At 37.4% G+C, this 23,619-nt stretch overlaps 1 long non-coding RNA gene across 1 annotated transcript; it reads left to right on the plus strand.

Moving 5' to 3' along the window:
- Nucleotides 1-12,455: 12,455 nt before the first annotated feature.
- On the plus strand, nucleotides 12,456-16,316 carry LOC145804194 (uncharacterized). Its single transcript, XR_014345818.1, has 2 exons — nucleotides 12,456-13,037; nucleotides 15,958-16,316. It is a non-coding gene; the product is annotated as an uncharacterized LOC145804194 (long non-coding RNA).
- The last annotated feature ends 7,303 nt before the right edge of the window (nucleotides 16,317-23,619 follow it).

Here is a 23,619-nt window from a genome sequence, read left to right on the forward strand (position 1 = left end):
GGAGTCTGTCTACCTCTTCCTCTACTGCTTCGACGTGCATTAACATCGGCCTTTTGGCTCGTTGAATCACTGGCTTTGCCGATCTGTCGACATTCAGACTGTGGCAAGTGACCTCGGGGTCAATGCCAGGCATTTCATAGGGTGTCCAGGCGAACGCCTCTATGTTTGCCCTTAAAAAATCTTCTAGTTCTTTTTCTTCTTCTCTAGCTAAGCCTGAGCCGAGAAGAAAAAATCGTTCTTCGTCGTCCTCCTGGACGAGGATTTTCTTTAGCGCTTCTTCGCTTTTCTCGGTCGGTTCCTTCCCGACGTCTTCTAGGACTTCCATGTCCTCATCTTCAACTTCTGCTTTCTTTGGCTCCTGTATACTACAGGTGGATTTTATTGCTGCCATGGAGCAAGTTTTGGCTTGTAGTTGATCCCCTCTAACTTCTTCAATCCCATTCTCTGTTGGGAACCGGAGTAGTTGATGCAACGTCGAGGGAACTGCCCCCATTGCATGCAACCACGGCCTTCCCAAGATGATGTTGTATGGTGAGGGTGTGTCAATTACCAGGAATTCCGTCCTGATCTTCTTAGTACCGGCTTGTACTTCTAAGCTTGTTGCACCCAGTGGCCATGTCGGTGTTCCGTTAAAGCCGACCATCGGGCCGCTTGATTGTTCTAGGTCATCGGGGTGAAGGCCTAGCTCTTTGTAACATCTGACATACATGATGTCACAGGAGCTGTCTTGATCTATTAGGATGCGTTTTACTTGGCACTCCCCAACCTGGAGGGATACTACCAAGGCATCATTATGCGGATGTTGGACCAGTTCTAGGTCGGCTTCAGTAAATGCTATCATTGGCCCTTGGCATTCTTCTGGCCGATGTCTCTTTTCCCCGACTTGATAGATATGCTGTAAATGTCTTACCCTCTGGGTTTCTCCTCTGACTTCGTTTTCGTTGACCCTTGAGTGGATCACATTAACCACCCTCGGTTCTCCTGCTTGTGGTAGCTGTGCTGGGGGAGGGGGTGCCGCTGGTGCTTGAGGCAACCTTGCCTGCTCTTCCCTTGTTCTGGCCTCATCGACCAGGTCCCTCAGAAGGCCTTGTCTTACCAGGTCCTCCAAGTGTGCTTTTAAGGCTTTGCAACCTTGAGTTGGATGCCCTTCTTCATTGTGGTAGGCACAACGTCTACCAACGTTCCTTCCCATGAATTCCCCTGGTGCTCTTGCCAGAGTCCTGAAATAAGGTTGATTTCGAATTCGATCTAAGATTTTATGGATTGGGATCCGGAATACCGTGGTTACTGCCTGTTTATTTCTTAATTCTATTTCTTGTTTGGTCGGCCCATTGTTGACTCGGCCTCGCTTCGGCGAGCCGTTTCCCTTTTCTTGTTTCACTTCTTTGTTTCCCGATGTATCTTCTTCGGCCCTGGCATATTTCTCAATTCTTGCCATGAGTTCTTCCATGCTTTTTGGCAATGTTTTTGCCAAAGACTTCCGTAGAGGGCAGTCATCTTTCAGGCCGTTCTTAAAGGACACGACTGCTACTTCCTGGTTGCATTCGGGTATTCGGTTGAACACCTCGTAGTACCTCTTCGCATAGGCCCTGAGGCCTTCTTCCTTGGTGATTCGTAGAGCCATCAAAGCATCAACCCTCAGGGGTTGCAGCTTGTTGGTCACGAATCTGGCCACAAACATCTCGGCCAAGCCTTCCCATGTCTTTATGCTTCCTTTTGGTAACTTGTGGAACCAATCAGATGCAATTTCCCCAAAGGATGAGGGGAATACTTTGCAGAGCAACGGCTCGTTCTCGCTATATAACGCCATTGAGTTCAGGTATAGCCCAACGTGAAAGTTTTGATCTGACTTACCATCATAGATTTGAAACCTCGGCATACTGAATCTTTTGGGCAGTTCGAATTTGTCCAGTTCCACCGAGAAGGCCGTCTTCGGTTTTACTGGGGAGTTTACCTCGGCTTCTGCATTCTGCTGCCTCCTCTTGAGGTAGTCTCTTAAGTCTTCTTTGCTCCTCCCTGGAGCTCGGCTGTCTTTGGATTTTAGTCTTTTTGGTACACTGCTTTCGGCCTCGTGGTGGGGTCGTTTGGATCTTTCTTCATGGGATGTGTCAAAATGGAGTACTTGCCCCTGAACATGTCGATGTTCTTTGGGGTCTGGATTCTTCATGTGGTGTGTCCTTCGGGACTCTTCTTGCCTCGGCTTTTCCCGTCCGACTTCCCTGGAAGGCCGGTGAGAATGCCTTCCGCTTCTGGTATGCTGAGGGACCTCGGGGATTGTTTTTCTTCCATCCTTCTGAGTGTTGTTCGCCGGCATCGGCGTATCTTGCAGCGGGTATGGTGACTGCATAACATTATTCTGCATCATGAAGTTGACGACTGACTGGAGGTCTGCCAACTTGTTTGCTAGTTCTTTTACTTCCTCATCCCTCCGTAGGCACCTGTCCCTCCATACCTGGAGGTTATCTTCGTTGTAGTACTTTCCTTGGTTTGCTCTTTTTGACGTGTCGCCTTCTAGGATGATGTCGTTCTCTCTGTGGCCCTGGTCACGGGCTTCTGCATTGTGGTTATCTCCTTCGATGTCCAGGTCGATTGGTCTGCCACTCCCAGTGGGAGCGTCATCCCCAATATTTTCCTGCTGTCCGTTACTGGCCATCTATTCTTCCTTCGTTCCCACAGACGGCGCCAAATTGTGTGGGTGAAAATCTGACCACACTGCCCGTTTAGTGATCAGCTGGAGAGCACAAGCAGAATAGATGGCTTAAGTAACCTGAAACAGAAAGAAAAAGCTCCGGTGGTGGTTCTTCCACCCGGGGGCACTCCGACGATCAAGTCAGTATATCTCTCAAAGATAATCAAGTTCTAAACTGAATACTCAAAGCATAAATTGCATACCTTAGACCCACGGGGGTGCCTCTCTTTTATAATATACTCAATCCAAGTCCCACTAGAAGTATGACTTCTATGAACTCTAATTCACTGTTTACTCTGGACTCTTTTAAGTGATAAAGATAAACTCCTTGAGAGTTTTATCCTTATCTTGATTCAGTCCCCTTTGCCTTAGGACTCTTGCCCCTTATCTCGGATTCCGATATCTTCGGAGATGACTTCGGCTTTTCCGAGATTACCTCGGCTTAACTACCAAGGCACGTGGCACCTCGGCTGACACATCGGCGTCACTATACTACGTGTTGGTATTCAGAAAATATATCCCCACATGTTGTATTATTTCATTTAGTTTATAACATTACCACAAAATTATGAAGGAACTAACCCTCATTCATGACCACAGGACAGTGGGATTTTGACCTACTCATGACAAGTCAAAACCCTCAAACTAATCATTGATTCTTTTTCTTTTTCTTTTTGTTTTTTTGTTTTGGTGATGTTTTGCTAACCTATTATCAATGTAGGCAGCAACACCATTCATAGCCCATTAGAATATTTGGAAATATTTTTACTTTCGATCTACCAAAATTTTTTTGTGGTTCGCTCTTCTCTGCTCTTTTGCCATGCTGTGACTTGACTGCATGTTCTTTGGCACAAGAAAGCTAACTGTTTTTCTGTAACGAATAGCATTTTTATTTTGTAATGGGAGTGGCTCCAACACATGGCCAGGTGTCACCTGAGCCCCTTGGACGATTTTTTTTTATTTTTTATTATTATATAGGCTTAGTTTGGGATAACTTACAAAAGTTAAAATGTTAAAAAATTATTTTAAAAGTTAAAAAATTCATACTATTTGAGGGAAATTTTGTAGGAGAAGCCTAGATGACAAAACTATTATTTTGCTATTTGAATTCAACTACCCAAAAGTCAAAAGTCAACAAGGGTAGAATGACCATTTTGATTTTACTACAATATTTTATTACACATTTTTTTGTAAAAGTCAAAAAATTATCCCAAATATACATCTTTTTTTCTCTACTTTTTTAGTCAAAAAGTACACTTAAGTATTAGATTTTAGGGAAAAAAACTGAACCCACTAAAATACAATTTTAAACCAATCAATGAAAAAAGCTTACTTTTTGACTTTTGCCTACTTTTTATTTAAAATATTTTATTTGTAAAGTGATGGTTTGTATTCTTGCTTTGGACACCTGACGATTATTGATATCTTTTTCTTTTATTTACTTTTTATTTAAAATATTTTATTTGTAAGGCGATAGTTTGTATCTTGCTTTGGACACTAGACTATTCTTGTCATTTCTTTTCAAGCTTTAGGCAAGAGATTACTTAGATAGAGACACTCCAAGCTTTTTCTCATTCATCACTCTCCACAAAGAAAAATGCTTGGGAGCACTAATTAGTGCTCCCACTAATTAGGTGGCAGTGGGTTCCGTCATTAATGATGTGATGTTTTGGTCTTGGAGTTGTATTTTTTTTTTTTTTTACTTTTTTAATGCATTAGTGCTATTAGTGGTGATGATTTTGGTGGGATGAATCATTGTTGCTCCACAAATAGCTCTCTCTTTTCACCATCAATCTTTTCCAACGTCATCAACTACTCTTGTTTAATCATTTTTCTATTTTATAGTGTTTTGGATAGAACAAATATTAATCAACAATTTTTGGGGTAAAAATTAGGGTTTTTTTTTTTGTTCAATAATTGTCTTGTTTGTAAATGTATTATGTATATTTTGTTTGTATATGTTTTGTTAAAACATCAATACTGTTTAATTTTTCCCTTATATTTGGGGCTAAAAATTAGAGTTTTTTTTTTTTTTTTTTTTCCTTTAGTTTTGTTTTTTTTGGCTCACTAATTGTTTGTAATTTGTAAATGTCTTAATATGCATATGATGCTTCAATGCTTGTGTATGTTTTGTTAGAGATGTTGCATTGCACTATAATTGATTTATGAGTGGTTGATTTGGTGTAATTTTATGTACAATATTTTTCTTTATTTTTTTTTTCCAATTAGTTCTACCGCTCTGGATAAATTTCTTAAAAGAAAATTAACAGTAGTAAAAGATTCATCTCCTACACAAGAAACTTCTTCTAAGCAAAGTCATGTAGATGTGAACAATCTTCCATTTGACCTAGGGCTATGACAAAAAATTTCATCTTATCATCCTAACAATCAGGATGAAATCAGAAGAGCATATTTACAAAAGGGTCCTTGTCAACCTCTTGACCACAATTTTCCTCAAAGAAACATTAGTGGAGTACAGAGTTATAGGTATCTTTTACACTGTTATAGATATGCAACTTCAAGAGCTTAACAATCGGTTTACAGAGGCAAGTACAGAGTTGCTTCTATGCGTGGCATGCTTGAACCTCAATAATTCATTTTGTGCTTTTGATATGCAAAGATTAATCCATCTTGCTGAATTCTATCTATTTGATTTTTCTGCTGTAGATCTCATGGCACTTGATAATCAATTTCAGAACTACATTGTTGACATGCGCTCTAGCAATGAATTTTCTAAACTCAAAGGAATTCGTGACCTTACTAGAAAGTTGGTAGAGACAAAAAAAGACATTATATATCCATTAGTCTATTTGCTTGTGAAATTGGTGTTGAGTTGCGACTGCAACAGTGGAAAGAGCATTTTCAACAATGAAATTTATAAAGAATCGATTGCGTAATCGAATAAAAGATTAATGGTTGAATGATTGTTTGATTACATATATCAGAAAGATGCATTTGATAGTGTTGATAATGAGTTTATTATGCAACGATTTTAAAATATAAAATCTCGTCATGGTTAATTGTAGAAGCTCGTGTATTAGCTTGTCTTTTTGTTTAAATAATAGCATCAATATATTGAAATATTTTTGTTTATAATTTCACAATTTAAATTAATTTATTGATTTTTTTTTTCTCCATAGGTGACATAATGATTAATGTGAATTTCCTATAAGATATATGCCATTTAAGTTTTTGATTGACACCATGACAAAAATTCTTAGAGTTGCCACTGATTTGTAGCCTTCATTTACGCAACAGCTTTTCTTTACTCTCTCTCTCTCTCTCTCTCTCTCACAGTTCATTATGTCTACGCCTGTTGTTTTGATTTCCCATATACTTTCTTCTTTGAGCCAGTTGTCTTTATGGTATAAGTTTCAATGACATTCAGCAAGCATGAACTGTAATTGTTGAATTCACGACATTTGTTTTGAGGAAGAAATGGAGGAATTCGTTGACACCCCGTTTACAGATGATATTTTGATTGAGTTCCTACAATGGTACCAGTGAAATTGTTATTTGATTTGAAGTGTGTTTCCAAAAGTTGGTGTAATGTTATTTCAAGTCATTATTTTCGCAAGTGTTATCAATCTCAAAAAAGGGCGGCAGGCAATTCACTTTCATCTCTATTAGGCTTCTATAAATAAGAAGCAAAAGATTCATTCATCCCTACTTTATTGTTAGCTGCTATACAAAGTCTTCGAGTTCATCTGCTGACAGGGCTGGCTACTTACAATGGGAGGATGATTTTTTTATCGGTTCTTCCAATGGCTTGGTGCTCTACCATAATCATAATTTCATGGCTTACTGTATAATTAATCCTGTCACAAAGCGATGGTGTTCTCTTGCCCAGTGACACGATAGGTATATAAATATTGCAATTGGATTGGATGTTGAGGAAAGTAATCAGAAATGCAAATTGGGGCAACTCAAGTTCAAGCTGGTGTGCCTTTTGTTGCCAAGTTCAACAACTCTTAGCTACACTTTGCAAATGAATACTTCTTCTTCAGAAACTGGTCGTTGGACACAGTGCAATCTCAACGCATCATATGGAAACGCTTTGATGAGACCGTTCAAGTATGCTGTTGTAATTAACAGCGTTTATTATTGGTTAGAGCTCACTAATCATGTTTTGGCTTATGATTCTAGTGGTAGCCAAGGGTGGGAGGAGGATACTCTGCAAGTTATTCCTTTGCCAAAACGAAATGATGGCATAACAAAGCACTCCTTTATTTTAGGAGAGTCCGCAGATGGTCTTCTCCAGTATGGGAGGAGTGATTGCTTCAAAATTGTCATATGGGTTCTGAAACCATCTATGCCAAATGCTGATCAATGCCAATGGGTTTTCAGACACATGGTGAGTTTTATGCTAATACGCCAGAAGTTCCAACATGTTATGAGCTCTTGTGATCTCATTTTGAGCTTAGAAGATCTTCAAAATGAAAGACATGCTAATGTTCCAAAGTTGTTGGCTTTCCATCAGTTGGGGTAAGTTCATATTTAGCTACAGTTTAGACGATGGGAGATTGAAGCTGGTTCATCTCCAACATAAGAACTACAAACCAGGAGATAGAAGCTTATCAAATCACCCATGGGAGCAGAGTAACATAATAGTTCCTTACTTTTCGCCTAGATGGGCTTCATTTCATGTATGACCTTTAGCAACTGCTAGTGCTATGTTATTTCATAGTACTTTCATAGATGTTTATATTACAACAATTTTTATTTTTATTTTGCATGAATAAATAACATTTGGAAACATTGGTATGATGTTGATGAGAGTTTGTTTGCAAATTGAAGTTTCAACTCTATCATCTACAAGGGGACTCACAAATTAACCATTGATAAATGGTGTATTATATGTGTTGTGGCAGTTTCTTCTTTGAAGGCATTGTCTTACTGTGGAATATTCTCTTTAAATGCTTCCTCTACTGAAACTGTTGATCATCTTTTTCAAGGTCTTGATTTTTGCATCCTGTGTGATTTGCCTCAATTTTGTGCCAGTGTCACATGTATATCAGCCTGATTTCAAGTAGTTGCTCACATTCTGGTTGAGTTATGGGGAAATTCTATGGTACACGCCATATGTATCTTGTTATATATTTTTGTGCTATATGTTATATATTTGTGTGATAAATATTATACATTTTTCTAGTAGGAGTTGCGACAAGTGGTCTACCATAGCATGACCCTAAGTTATAGCACAATAGCATGTAAGTTATGCTTGAATTTTGGATTTGATAATGGGAAATTTATTAGAAAATTCTTTTTCAAGTGTTTATATCCCAATTAATCCATAAGATATTCTTATATTCTAATAAGTCATATTATTTGGACAATTGATCTATCAAATCCTAAGTCTCATGTTTAAAGTATTTTATGGGCATTTCTATCCTTACAAATATTTTTTGAACTGCTAGCAATTTAGTGATGTGAACATTTTTTATAATGTGAATATTCACATTAATGTTTGAATGTTCACAGTGACAATGTGATTATTCACATTGACATGTTAACATTCACGTTGATGGTGTGAATATTAACATTGACGATGTGAACATTCATATTAACGGTGTGAACATTCACATTATGGAACATTCACACTGTAAATGTAAATATTATTACGAGTATTTTGGTAAGTATGTCACCCATAAGACTTATTTGAATATAAAAAAATAATATAGACTAAATAGAATATAAGTATGTGAAAAGGGATTTATGAAAAAGTACCCCTTTGATAATTGATTTGGGGAGGGAAAAGAATATAAAAGACAAAAAAATAAATAAAAAAATACAGATGTTAAAAGGCATTCATTTTCTTTTTTCTTTATTTTGCAATATATATATATATATATATATATATTTTTGAATTCAAAATCCAAAGACAGACGCAATAAGGGGTTTGGCCCTAGGGTCACGATTCTCACGAGGCTAAAATCGAATTGGAGCATGCTGTTTGTTCGTAAGGACTCACCACAATTTTTATTTTAGTAATTTGAATCGTTTAATGTGTAGAACCTGTCGAGTACTTTATCTTCGTAAAAAAATCACATTGATTAGATATCGATAACTACTTGATCGGATCAAATATCTGTCAACGATAAATACAATTTTCAAAATAAATTATTAAGAAATATCTGATCTAATCAAGTAGCTATTAATATATGAACAATGTGATTTTCTATATTGATAAAGTATTTAATGAGCTCTATATATTAACTGTTCAAATTATCAAAATAAGGCCAAGTTTGGCAACATAAAAATAATATCTTTTTATCTTTTTATCTTTTTCCATCACATCACCCCTCTACTAGGGCTGAGCAAGGAATCCGTGAAATCCGTAATCCGATCCAGTCCAGTCCAATCCGATAGGTTTGGATTGGTTTTTTGAATCCGTGGTTCGGTTCCGGATTGAAAAATTAAAAATCCGTAGTACACGGATTAGTTCCGGATTGAATCCCACGGTTCCGGATTGGAACCGATCCGTACCGTATACAAATAGTATATATTTTTATTATACATCCTCCCCCATAGTATCTTCTCTTATTCTATATAAAATCTAAACTCAAACCTAAAACCGTAAAATATCTTCTTTTATTACTTTTGTTTGTTAGTTTTTAGTTTTAATTTGTAATGGTCTAAATACTTATGGTGAAACCAGTTTTCTTATGGTTGTTTAAATTCTAACACAGTATGTCACTATTATAGAAATAGATGTTGCTATTGTGGAACTAATATAGCGCTATGTTTATATTTTTATGAAATTAAAGTGTTATATATATTTTTTTGTTATTTAATTATGTGAATCCGTGGTCCTAAACCGATCCAATCCGTATTTAAATGGATTGGTTCGGATTGGTTCCATGATTTAAACGGATTGGATTGGTTCCAATTTTTCAAGAACCGTAGATAACGGATTGGTCCTGATTTTACCCCAATCCGGTCCAATCCGAACCATCCTCACCCCTACCCTCTACTTTTCCACATATCTTTTCGTAAAAAAATAAAAAATACACTTATTTAATCATCCCAAACAACACCTATGACACGCGGTGAACCTTACAAATCCAATAGCAGCCTAGCCCTTTAAACAAATCTCACCCCTCCCACCCAAGTAATCAAGCACGCACAGGCTTTATTTTCTTCCAGTTGTAAGGCAAATAAGTTGACTTCAATAGCGTATTTTTGACAATATGGTTAAAAGGTAATTTTTTAATTTTTTTAAATCACATTAATTTTTTATTCATTTGTATGTTTAAAAATAAAATCAAAAAAAATTAAAAAATCAATTTTTAATCTACTTTTCAAAATAAACTAATACCTTTCTAGATTACTTTGATTTTATATTTTTTAATTATTTAATTTCTGCCGTAGAATGACAATTAGTTAATAATGGCAAACGATAATTTTATTTATAATATACTTTCATCATTATTATAGTGAACCACATGTGCAAATGGATACTATGATGAAAGATATTCTACTGAATTAAAACGTATCAAGCTAGAATTATGAAGACTTGGGCCAATTTTTATTGTGTTTGAATTATAATTTTTAAATAAATTTCGGTAAGGAAAGGAAAATTGCATTTTGTGAAATACAAAAAAAAATTACTTTCTATTGCATTCATAAATCACTTCTATTTTCTTTGAATTCATAAAATTTTCTAGAGAGACCTTATATAGTAAATTGCTGTTTCTAATGGAAACCAAAACAACAATGCTATAAACGTAGAATTTTTATTCAGAAATTTATCTAGAAACATCCACTACAAAAAAATACATTTTTGGCGACTAAAAAAAATTTAGTCGCCAAAAGTTACGGAATTGGCTACCAAAAATAATATTAGTTGGCAAAAGTCAAATATTTAGCTACTAATTTTTTTGGGAAAAGCACCAATAAATCTCAAATTTGGAAATGTTAACCCATTTAGTCCCGGAGGTTTTTTGTTAGACTAATAGGTCCAATTTCCTAAGAAGCTTACTATAGGTCTTTTTATGATTTCCCTTCTTTTCAAACATCAAACATTATTCATCACACATCAAACATTAGCAACGTCAGGATTATTTATCAAACATCAAACATTAGCTACGGCAGGATTATTCGTATAATGTCGGTGAAAACATTAGCAACGTTAGAATTATTCATCCATCATCCAACATCAAACATTAACAACGTTAGGATTATTCATCAAACATCAACCATTAAACATTAGAGTTATTCATCAAACATCAAACACAGATTCTGAACCATTAAACATTAGAATTATTCATCAAACATCAGATTTATGAGTAACATCATCGAAACAACATCAAACATCATCATCAAAACAACATCAAACATCACAACATCATCATCAAAACAACATCAAAATAACGATTAAACAATTTTTTAAATAACGATTAAACATCAAAATAACGATTAAAATAACATCAAACATCAAAATAACGATTAAACAATTTTTTCTGATCAAACATCATCAACATAACAATTTTTTTTGATCAAACATCATCATAACAATTTTTTTGATCAAACATCATCATAACATCAACAACATCTTAGATAAAAATCGAACAAGCAACGAATTCCCTCAATTCGAACCTCGACCACCGATTTCCCTTCCACGAACCCCGATCAAAGCAAATCGACGACTTCTGGAGCGAAATCAACCCACGATCCGTCCTCGTAACGCATAATCTTTGCAGGTGAAGCGCTTTGCTTGAAATTCAAGTGGTTTTGAAGCAAGAACTTTGTATAACAACAATCACGAGCACAAGGTGACGATGATGATGATGATGAATTCGAAGGAACCCTAACCCTAACAGTATCTACAACGTCCCTTTCGTTAAACATCACCGTCGCTTTCAAATTCGATTTCGAATTCATGAGTTTTGGTTATGACATATGGCACTGTACAATGAGAAGTTCTTTGTTGTTGCAGCCATGGCGTTTTCGGATTCACGCCTGTTCATTCGTAGATCTGAGCCTCAACTTTTTTGATGGTGTACTTAATGTTGAAGACGAAGAAAAATGGGGAGGTTGCATGTTGTTTTGATGATGATGTTTGATGTTGTTTGATGATGATGTTGTGATATTTGATGTTGTTTTGACGATAATGTTTGATGTTGTTTTTGATGATGATGTTGCGATGTAAAAAAAGGACTAAATGGTTTATAAAAAAATACTCAGGACTAGATGGAGTAACATTTTCCAATATGGGACCTATGAGTAATTTTTCCAATTTTTTTTAGTCGGGGAATATTGATTATGACTAAAAAAAATTTAGTAGCTAAAAATATTATAATTGGCGACTATAAAAAATTTTAGTAGCTAAAGATATCACAATTGGTGACTAAAAAAATTTTTAGTAGCCGTAGAGCTAGTTTTAGCTACTAAAATTGTTTAGTAGCAGAATGAAAAGAAAAAAATTATTTTTAATCTTTGGCGACCAAAATATGTGGTCACCAAAAGTATATTTTCAATGACAAAAGAATATTTTTGTTGCCGTATAGTTAGTTTTAGCTACTAAAATTGTTTTGTAGCCGAATGAAAAGAAAAAAATAGTTTTTATCTTTGGCGACCAAAAACTTGGTCGCCAAAGTATATTTATAGCGACAAAATAATATTTTAGTCGCCAAAAACCTAAAACTTATGGAGGGAGATTTCAAATTTTAGACGGATTAAAAATAATTAGCGACTAAAAATTTTAGTCGCGAATAAATATTAATTATATATCTATTTTGTTTTCAACCCAAACCGTGGTAAATCAATTCCCCTTTCTCATGTCTCTCTAGCGAGAAGCGAGACCCACCGTCTTCTCACTTCTCTCATTGACCTCCAATTCCACCCACCAATGGCGCGGCCACGGCCACGGCCACAGGTAGCCACCACCACTGCCGTCTTGATCCTATTTCTCGTGGCCGAGGTCGTTTCCTCCGGCGAAGCAAGCACCATCGTCCTCCGACCACCCCACGGCGGCAGCAACCGCCACACCATGTTCCTCCCCCTCTTTCTCTCTCCTCCTCCTAGTAGCTCTTCCGGCAATTCCTCTCCCTCCGTCCACCGCCAGATTCAGGGATCCGATAATGTATTGCCATCTCCTTCACTAATTTGAGAAATTATATATGTGGGTTTTCTTTTCTTAACCCCAACAACTCTCCCTTTTGTTTTCTTTTCTTTTCCTCCAAACAGAGCTCAGTACTCACATTTTCCCCGAAAATTCAATGGAAATCGATTCTACTGACAACTCCAATTGGCTCTTCGATTATGGCATAATGGAAGGCGGAGACTTCACGGGGGAGCCGCCGGCCACCACCTGCTTCAGTTGGCCATCGCAGGCCTGTAATTTAGGGTTTGTCAATTCTTCCTCCCTCTTGTTTTTTCTCTTAATCCTCTGTTTGGCTGGTGAGAAAGTGATGGGAAAATAGGGAAAAATCAGTCACACTAACACTAAGTGGTTTGAATGGGATTTTAGTTTCTTGGTTCACGCAATGAAATAGTTATAAATTTTTTTTTATACCCTTTCTTTCTATTGTTCAATTAAGTGTTGAATTTGTATCATTCAAAACCGCTTTATTATTTTGTGAACAAGAAATACACTAGGTTGTTGGACATCCTAGTCCTAGGAGTTGCATGGTTTGAAGGTCATGGATGATCCTTTTCTCACCGTTGCGGATTTTTTTTTGGACAATTACGAGGAAACCTGTCAATTTTGTATCACACATAGGTATAGGGAAGGCAAGAAGTAACTACTTCAAAATTTCCAATTTCGAACCTGAATTGCTGCTTTATTATTTAGCTAAGAACAGGATAATTGCAGCATAGTATTTTCATGTGAACATGGGATTTGATACTTGAGGTTTCACTTTTTGTATCCTACAGAAGTTTAGGAAGTTTAGTGGTTGTGAATATACGAAAAATAATTTTCTAGGACCTTTTTAGAAAATTTCCATTCTTTAGCTTTTCAGAAATTAAGAAATATTTATTGGCTGGGGACTAAGCCAATCTACATACAATCACATATATTTTATGAATAAATGGAAAAAACGGAGTATTGGATTTGTTGTTTAGTAAATGTTGGTGTGATATTGGGAAAGCAATTGCCTTTAACTTTGGCACAAGGTTTGGATACGTCAACTTTTTCCTTAGAGGAGTTAGATTCATTCCCATCCCCACAATTTAAAGATTCATGGGATATTGTTTTCAATCAACACTCCAAAGCTAGCAATTACTAGTATTCTCTAGAGCAACTGGTTGGTTTTAATTTCATTTTATTGCTTTGATTGTGGATTGGCCAGTTCTTAGTTGTTTGGATTGCCTTATAATTGTTGATTTGTTTGATCTTCAAATTAGTGAAGGAGATGGCAATGCATGTGGGTTTTATACATAGAAAATTTAAGAGAAATTATATATGTGGGTTTTACCGCGACACAAAAAAAATGTGGTTTTTGGGTACCATATCCAAAAAACACTCTCAACTGTTAGAACTAGTTAAGGGAAATTTCCAGCCATTGATTAGTATGAGTAAAATCGGAGTGATCAAAAGTACCATATCCAAAATGTGGTTTTTTTAATTTTTAAATGATAATAAAACTAAGAACTTGTGATCAAAAGTCTTGGACCGTTTGGTAAGAAATTGAATAGTTTACTTCTGAAAGTTTGTTTTGCAACAATCCTTGGCTACCCAAGGCTTGCAATTGGAGTGGGTCCAACACCTGTGACTTCAGCTCAATATTTTCTATGTTCGAACATATTTCTTCATTTAATAAACTGTCTTCTGTGCATGTTTGTCTTGTGCTCTAGATCTCATTGCTTTGACAAATAAAAGTGGTTGCTCTGCCTTCATTGCATTGGCTGATTTGGTGCACAAACTTATGCCAGTGCACTTGCTATAGCAGAAGTAACATATTGCTCATGCCAACATTTTTTAGAAAATGTTTTCATATCTTTATTATTCTTCTCATAATATTCTTTGAAATGATGTTTGTTACTATACTCTATTTTGGTTTTTTCCTGCTTTGGCATTTTTTTTTGGTTTATATGCTATTTTGTTACAAATTGAACCATTAAATTTAATTATTTCCATTGATATCCAGTATGGCGTTCTGGCTTTATATTTATGCATACCCCTTGACTGTGGTATAAATGTTTCATTTAAAATTTTGAACCTCTTCCTTGTTGAAACCTTGCAGAGTGGTATGAACTTATTTCTATAATGTAATCTTAACATGTAATGTATGGTTGGGCTTCAATCATGGGTTATCTTCAGTGTTCACACTTAAATGCTCGTGATATATTATAATCGAGTGTATTTATGGCGTCAATAAAATCTTTTTATATTTTGTTCTCTTGTATTTTAGGGCCATACTTGTTTTCACATCATGGGTTCTGATGTGTAGTCAGTTTCTCATAATCTCAAGATCTTCTTTGACTTTCTCCATATGCTCTTCACTGTGTAAAAAGGCAGAAAGATATCACTACTAAAACTAAGTTATGGAAATGCTTTCAAGTGATATGCAGTTTCCTCTAGTTAACTCTGTTAAAAGCCTTACTTGAGGTGATGATAAGATGCTTCACTTATTTGTTATGGGATTTATTGACTTGTATTGTTTGAACAGATAGGTTAGAATGAAAATTAAACTTGTCTGATTCGCTAATTTTAATAAGTTAGAATTAAATAATTAGATAGGAATTAGAGCCTAATTCATATTAGTATAATTTAATATAGTGCAATTGAGATTATGAGATGATGAGATATAATTTAATTAGAAATAATTGCATGTAAATTAATGTAGGAAATAATATAAAAAGAAAATAAATAATTAATTATAATTAACTAATGTATGAGTTCTACTCGTCAACTAAGTGAATAAAAAATAAAAGAGAGGTTAGTGGTCTTCTTCATCTCTTGAAACACACACACACACACACACACACACACACAGAAAATTGGGTACTGAGTGCTTTTTATATATGGAAAACAATAGTAGCATATGTATGGTGCATTCATGTGATCTTGGTTAGTATTTGGACTTAATTTATTAGCAACATCAAATAGAGCAACTAGATTCATATGTTGTATGTACTCAGATTGAACATCAAAAATTTTATTTCATATATATTCGAGTATGCAAAACTAATGATTAATTTGAAAAGATTACTTAATTTCGAGTTTTACCTATTTTTTTTTATAATTTTAAATTGGCCAATATTTAGTCAATACTAATGATTTTTTTCTTTTTTTTTCTTTTTTTTCTTTTTTTTTTTTGCAGATGGTTTTTGATGTACAAATGTGGATTTGACTTTTTTTGACAAGTACGGAAGGGTATTATTTTTATATCTCCGTCCGTATATATAGTGGTTCATACAAATTAGTTTTTTGGCGTGGTAAATATCCAAAATTTGGCCCGATAGAAATTAGCATTGGACGTGGTACAAATTAGTTTTTGGGGCGGTACAAAATAAATTTTTAGTGTGGTATAGATTTCCTTTTGGATATTAAATTTGATTAATCCTCTGTTATGTATGGAATTAAATTATTGGGGTTGAATTATACTTGGTTCGTATGGAATTTGTATTACATTTAGAATTGGACGTTGAATATAAATATTTTGGATGGTTGGAAGTGAAATGTGTGCACGTTGTTGAATGGTTGATAATATATTCAGTATTAATGGATTATATTGTTTATACAAGGTACATGTTACACTAATAATGGATACAGGTGGTTCAGAAATTAAAAATAAAATAAAAAATTAATATAGTATTTGGTGACTAAATATGTTGGTAGCTAAAAATGTAAGCAAATGTTTTGGCGACCAATAATTTAGTAGCAAAAAATAACCAAATGGCTTTTTGTGACCAAACCACATAGTAGCTAAAACAAATCAGAATGAGGGAAGTTTAATTGCCAATTAAATATTTTAGTCACTAAAAACACGACATCTTTTGGCCACTAAAGTGTTTGGTCGCTAAATGTACGTTTTCTATTAGCGACTAAAAGTTTAGTCTCTAATAATGTAATTTAGTTTATGTGAGAACTTTCGGCGACTAATATTTTAGTCGCCAAAAGATACCTTTGCCGACTAACCAAAGTTTAGTAGCCAAAAGTTCAATTTCGGCCACCAATAATTTAGTCACCAAAAGATCACCTTTTCCGACTAACTATTGTTAAGTAGCCAAATGTTTAACTTTCGGTGACCAAAAATAATTTAGTCACCAATACTATCGCCGACATGGCATAGGCGCTGAACTTGGCGACAACAAAAATTAGTCGCTAATTAGATTTGGCGACCAAAAATGGGACTTTTGGTGACCAATATTTTGGTCGACAAAACTATCATTTCTTATAGTGATCATATGTGATTTAGATTTAGCTAAGCTATGGACTTACAATATATTAATTGAATCTCAATTACATCATTCTAGATAAATTTATAGACAAAATTTTTGAGTACTTAACTTTAGTGAAACCAAAATTCTGTTTAATTTGTTACGGTTGGCAATAAAGAGAGGTCTTTATAATTGTCAGATGTCTCTTCCTTTTCTTTTTCTTTTTCTTTTTTTTTTGTGTCAATCAATAGGAAAATAATTACAAATATAAGAAATATTTACATCATCAAGCAGATTAGTAGCCCACAATAGTTAGAAAGTCAGTAAAACTTAACACAACTAATATACCAAGCCCACTAAACTGGAGCCCATTCTCAACAACCACTACTATTTACATCATCAAATAGATTAGTAGCCCACAATAGCTAGAAAATCAACAAAGCCTAACACAACCAATATGCTAAGCCCGTAGAAAAGTAATTATAAATATGACAAATATTGACAGTATCAAACAGACTATTATTTCACAATAGTTAAAAAATCAATAAAGTCTAATAAAACTAATATATCAAGCCCACCAAGATCAAGATCAAGTCCAAGTCCAACAATTATTACTGTTTATATTATCGAATAGACTATTAGTCTACAATGGCCCTGTTTGGTAGGGCTTATTTCTAACTTATTTCAATTTTTAGCTTAATTTAAGATATTTTGATGTGTTTGATTTAGTTTAATAATACAGCTTATAGCTTTTGTAAGTCAAAAATCAACTTATTCTTTGAGTGGGGAAAGAGAAGCTTAATTTATAAGTAAAAAATCAGTTTATGTTTACAGTTATAAGTTATAAGTTGTTAGGTTATAAGTTATAATTACTTTCCCACAACTCTACCAAATGGGGCCAATAACTAGAAAGTCAACAAAACTAAACACAATCCATATAAATATACCATGCCCACCAAGCTGATCAAGTTCAACAACCACTATTAATTACATATAACTCTCATAATGGGAGAAAAATAAATCATTTCACAAAGGATATCAAACTTCTTTCCACAAAAGTTAAATTTGAGATCTCCCACTACAAACAGCTCGTTTGTTTTGAAGGATAACTCATGGGATTGGACTATTAATCCGAAGGGATTAATAGTCCGTTGTTTGGTATGGATTTTTTGGTCCGGATTAATAATCCCTCTGGACTATTAATCCGGAATTCACTAGCTTATTGTATCCCTGGGGGGGGGCCTGGGACAGAATCTATGGGATAATGTATCCCATGGGATTGGCTAGCTTTATTACATCTTTGACCCTCTCATCTTTTTCTTAGCTTGTCCAAATTCAAAATTTTACTCTGTATGAAAGTAAAATTTTACATTCTGAAACTAAAAGTAAAATTTTACTCTGTATGAAAGTAAAATTTTACATTCTGAAACTAAAAGTAAAATTTTACTCTGTATGAAAGTAAAACTTTACTCTGTATAAAAGTAAAATTTTACATTCTGAAACTAAAAGTAAAATTTTACTCTGTATAAAAGTAAAATTTTACATTCTGAAACTAAAAGTAAAATTTTACTCTGTATGAAAGTAAAATTTTACTCTGAATAAGAGTAAAATATTACACTCTAAAACTAAAAGTAAAATTTTACATTCTGAAACTAAAAGTAAAATTTTACTCTGTATGAAAGTAAAATTTTACATTCTGAAACTAAAAGTAAAATTTTACTCTGTATGAAAGTAAAATTTTACTCTGAATAAGAGTAAAATATTACACTCTGAAACTAAAAGTAAAATTTTACATTCTGAAACTAAAAGTAAAATTTTACTCTGTATAAAAGTAAAATTTTAGATTTAATATTCTTATTATTTAGTAAATAATTTAAAAGGGCAAAATAGTCTTTTGAACATTTATCCTTCTCCATAATATCCCAAACAAACATGGGATTCAATAGAATAGTCCAATCCAGACCTCTAATCTCATGACTAAACAAACATAGAATACAAATCTAATCCGACCAAATAGTCCAGGAACAATGTATCGCAGGACTAACAATTCGATGGATTACAATCCCTACTTATCCAATCCGTCCAAACAAACGCACTAAAAAAGTGTTACATAATCACTATGCAAATCTAAATCTTTTTTATTCCAAACACAGCTTATTATTAAAACATGAGTCTCCAATCCATGAAAAGAATAGAGAAGATGGGTTAATTGGCTATTAATTAAGACATCATTGCCGTACAAATATATATCATTGCCTCACATCATCAACCAAATCCTTTTCATTATTTATTTATTTTGAGTACTTAAAAAATGACATCATTTGACAAACGAGTTATATAGAGTTTGGTAAGATTTGAATGGGAGTTTGGTAAGATTTGAATGGGATAATATTAGAAATATCAATTTTTTTACTAAATAATTGAATAAATAGTATTTTCTATTTAATTATTTATTCAATAAAAAATTTAAAACTTATAACATTTTCCATTTCTATTTGAATGTAGGCCGAGTCACTTGACAGCATCGGACATCCCATGACCACTTGTTTGTTTGTCCAATGTTTAGACATTTATTATTCTGTTTACCTAACACTCTATCTTCATGATGATCATTACAAATGAATTTGTTATTGAGAGGGAGGTTTATGATTTGAGATTGGGCCGTAACGTTAGCCGGATAGATTTAGGCCGAGGTATTGGGCTCCAAGATCGGGCCGTGATATTGCTCGGTAATGACAAAGCCCACGTGGGACCGAGCAATATGATCTCGGTTCCACGAAGGCCGGACAGGTGGAGGAACATCCCAGATGAGGCTCCCCGGCTCACGCGTTGCAAGGTTGTAATGCACGTACCTTAACCCGGTAGGAAGGCCGGCGCTTGGAGCTTGGCCGAAAAGGTTGTTGGCTGACCGTCACAACCAATCTCCAGCTCAGCTTCGCCGGAATACAGTTGAGCACGGCCGGAATTAGGCCCGGTAGTAGGAAACTATCAACTGCATTTCGGCATGATCAATATGGTCGTTGATAGCCAAGATAATGTTGCCCGGCTGCCGTGCTCCCAGCAGAGTGGGCTGGCAGTTGGGTTAGGTGATGTATAGCAAGATTTGTGCTGACAGATGGGATAACAGAGCCACGTGTCGAGAGACCAATGGGAGTAGATTCGGGGCGCAGAAGGGTATATAAGCATGTCTGCGCCCCCCATACGAGGCACAGGAACATTTTGTAAGGAAATTCTTACACTCTAACACTTCTCTCTCTCTCTCCCTCTATCCTAAGGTGTGTGCTAACTTGATCATCGGAGGGTTTTTCCGGCCACACACCGCTGGGTAGCTCACCGTTATTTGCTCGCAGGTGATCGGACAGAAACGGAGCTCGGAAGAAAAGAGTACGGGCTCGCCGGAATATTTGCTCCCCGTACAATTGGCGCCATCTGTGGAAACGCTTGACAGACAAAACCTTGTCTTCCAGGCTAATCTGATCGCCGTCCATGGCGAACAACGACGAGTTTCCGTTGTCTGCCATAGACGGAGCCACACCGGAGTATACCCGAAGGAGAGAGGGACCTCCCGTCATCCATCCAATGGTGGACTTGGAGACGCCCACCGAAGGACAGTCAGGAGACGCGCGGGATAAGCGCGGAAGAAGTTATGGTCATTGACGAAGTCCGGACGATCATCGGCGGCGGAGAGAATCACATGCCCGACGTCTGGAACACAAGTTGAGGGACCAAGACGCTGTCATCCGGCGAATGGCAGCGGAGATGGAGGAGCTCAAGCGGCATGTCAAAGGGAAAGGTGTAGCTGGAGTGGGTGACCACAGTGAGCGCACCCCATCCCGCCGTTCAGGCGGACAGAGTCAGCGATGCACTCCGTCCATTTCTATTACCAGAAGTTACCAGGTTGGTGATTCCGACATGCATGTAGAGAAGTCTAGCGCGCAAGACAGCACCTACCGGCCCTCACGTCCGGTGACGACGTCGAGGTACTCTTACTCTGCTCATTCAGAGGATTTGCGGGCGGTCTTGAAGGAGCGGGCTCGCCGGCGCGAAGCTCAGAGGATACTGGCGTTCCAGCGGTTATCCTACGGGGTTCACGCCAGTGAAGAGGTCGGAATGCCTCCACCCCGCCAAGCAGTGCCACTCCTAGTGGATTCAGATTTGGCCAGGTTGAGTGCCACCCCTTTCTCCCTGGAAATAGAAACTACACCGCTTCCGGCGGGCTTCCACCAGCCAAAGTTCACGCTTTACGACGGGAAAACCGATCCTTACATGCATGTAAGTCATTTCCGACAGGTCGTGGCCGGACATAGGCGGAATGACGCTCTTATGTGCCTCATCTTTCCGTCAAGTTTGGGCGAACTGGGCTTGAAGTGGTTTGAAAGGCTGCAGGAGGGGAGTATTGAGAGGTGGCATCAGCTGGCCGAAGCTTTTGTCACGCGCTTCAAAACCAACACAAAAACACCAAAGGAAGTCGATCATCTACTGAGTGTCAAGATGGAACCGAGCGACACATTGAAAGCATACAACTCTAGGTATTGGGAGACCTTCAACGAGATCTTAGATTGCCCGGTCAACCTTGCAATCACTCAATACAAGCGTGGTCTCCCGGTCGGATATAGACTGCGGGACTCACTTACCATGCACCAACCGACGTCCATGGGCCAGCTCATGCAGCGCATCAATGAGTACATCCGAGTCGAGGATGATGCATCAGCATCTACCGTGAAGGCAACTCCGGTAGCAACAGACAAGAAGACAGCAGGCAAAGTGCACGCAGTTGGGCAAGAGTCCAGCCGCTCAAGTGACCGAGCAGAGGAATCGGACCGTGGCTCGAATCGTAAAAACCGGGGTAGAGGACGTCGGAATGACCAGGAAGACTACTCCCGAGATGACATAGCAGATGCAAACAGAAGGTTGAAGGCAAGGACTGGCATAACCACGGTCTTCAAGATTCCGATCTATCGCATACTTAGTGAAATCCGAGACGAGGAGTATGTCCGGTTTCCTGCTAAGTTGGGCGATGGACAAAAGGGCTACAATCCGCGGTATCGTTGCACGTTTCATCGGGAGCGAGGCCACCGGACTGAGGATTGTTTGCCATTGAGCCAACACCTGGAACAGCTAGTCGCGGCCGAGCACCTGGATCTTTACATTGATGGGGGCATTATGGCAAATCAAGTTCCGGTTGATCTGCGGGGACCAGATGACCAGGATGCACCTCCTCAAGGGGTTGTGAATGTCATCCACGGCATAGTGTAGCAGGCGCGTGTTTGCGAGCTCCGTGGTATGATCAAGAAGGCAGAGCACATGAGGGAAGTTTTGTCAGTTCAGCCTGCGCTCAAGAGGGGGAAGACGAAAGCGAAAGATGTGATCAGTTTCTCCTCAAGCGACTTGGAGCGCATTCAGGCACCGCACAATGACGCCTTAGTAGTCACACTCCGCGTTAAAGATTTTAAAGTAAAACGGATCTTGATCGATTAGGGAAGCTCGGTCAAGATCATGTACTACGACGCTTTCCAACAGCTCAAGCTCCGAGATGCGGATTTGGCCCCGGTGACATCACCGTTGGTTGGTTTCAACTCACAATCGGAGTAGCCTTTGGGAAAGATTATCCTGCCAGTCAAAGCGGGATCCGTGGTCAAACAGGTGGAGTTCTAGGTATTACAGGTGCCATCTACTTACAATTTGATCCTTAGAAGGGGGTGGCTTCACGCTATGCAAGCCGTGGCATCGACTTTCCACCAAGTAATGAGATTCCTCTCGGCTATGGGGGCAATCGAGGAGATTTGGGGCGATCAGGTCATGTCAAAGCAGTGCTTCGTGGCGGTCAACGGGAGCCGGGCTGCCAAAGGATTTGTTCAAATGATTGAGGGACCGGAGGACCAGGGTGTCTTGGATGATGTGGGCACCAAGGCCGAAGACAAAGCTGTCGAGGAATTTGTGGAGGTGCGAATTGATACTAAGCAGCCGGACAAGTTCTTCTTGCTCGGCTCAAGCCTTACAGCCACAGAACGGACCGAGATGGTTGAGTTTTTGATGGCCAACATCGAAGTTTTTGCATGGTCGTCTTACGACATGCCCGGCCTCGATCCTAGTTTTATTTTCCATCATCTCAATGTCTTCCCCGGTGCCAAGCCAGCCATTCACCTAACGAGGAGATCGGCGCTACATCACGCCGAGGTAGTTGCGGAAGAAGTCAAGAATTTGCTAGAGGCACGAGCAATTCAAGAAGTACACTATCCTCGTTGGATCTCAAATACAGTGGTGGTACCGAAGAAGAATGGGAAGTGGCGGGTTTGCGTTGATTACAAGACCGTCAACCGAGCTTGTCCGAAAGATAGCTTCCCTTTGCCTAGAATTGACCAGCTCGTAGATTTGACGGCTGGACATAACAGGCTAAGTTTCTTGGATGCCTACCGCGGCTATCATTAGATTGTCATGCATGGCCCCGACCGAGAAATCACCTCGTTTACTACACCAAGGGGACTCTTTTGCTACCGAGTTATGCCTTTTGGTTTGAAGAACGCCGGACAACTTTTCAGAGGATGGTGACCAAGATGTTTGCTCCTTTGCTGGGCCAGACAATGGAAACCTACATTGATGAT

The sequence above is a fragment of the Camellia sinensis genome, chromosome 12 (assembly GCF_055761805.1).
Source record: "Camellia sinensis isolate YWXY chromosome 12, ASM5576180v1, whole genome shotgun sequence".
NCBI classification, from domain to species: Eukaryota; Viridiplantae; Streptophyta; class Magnoliopsida; order Ericales; family Theaceae; genus Camellia; species Camellia sinensis.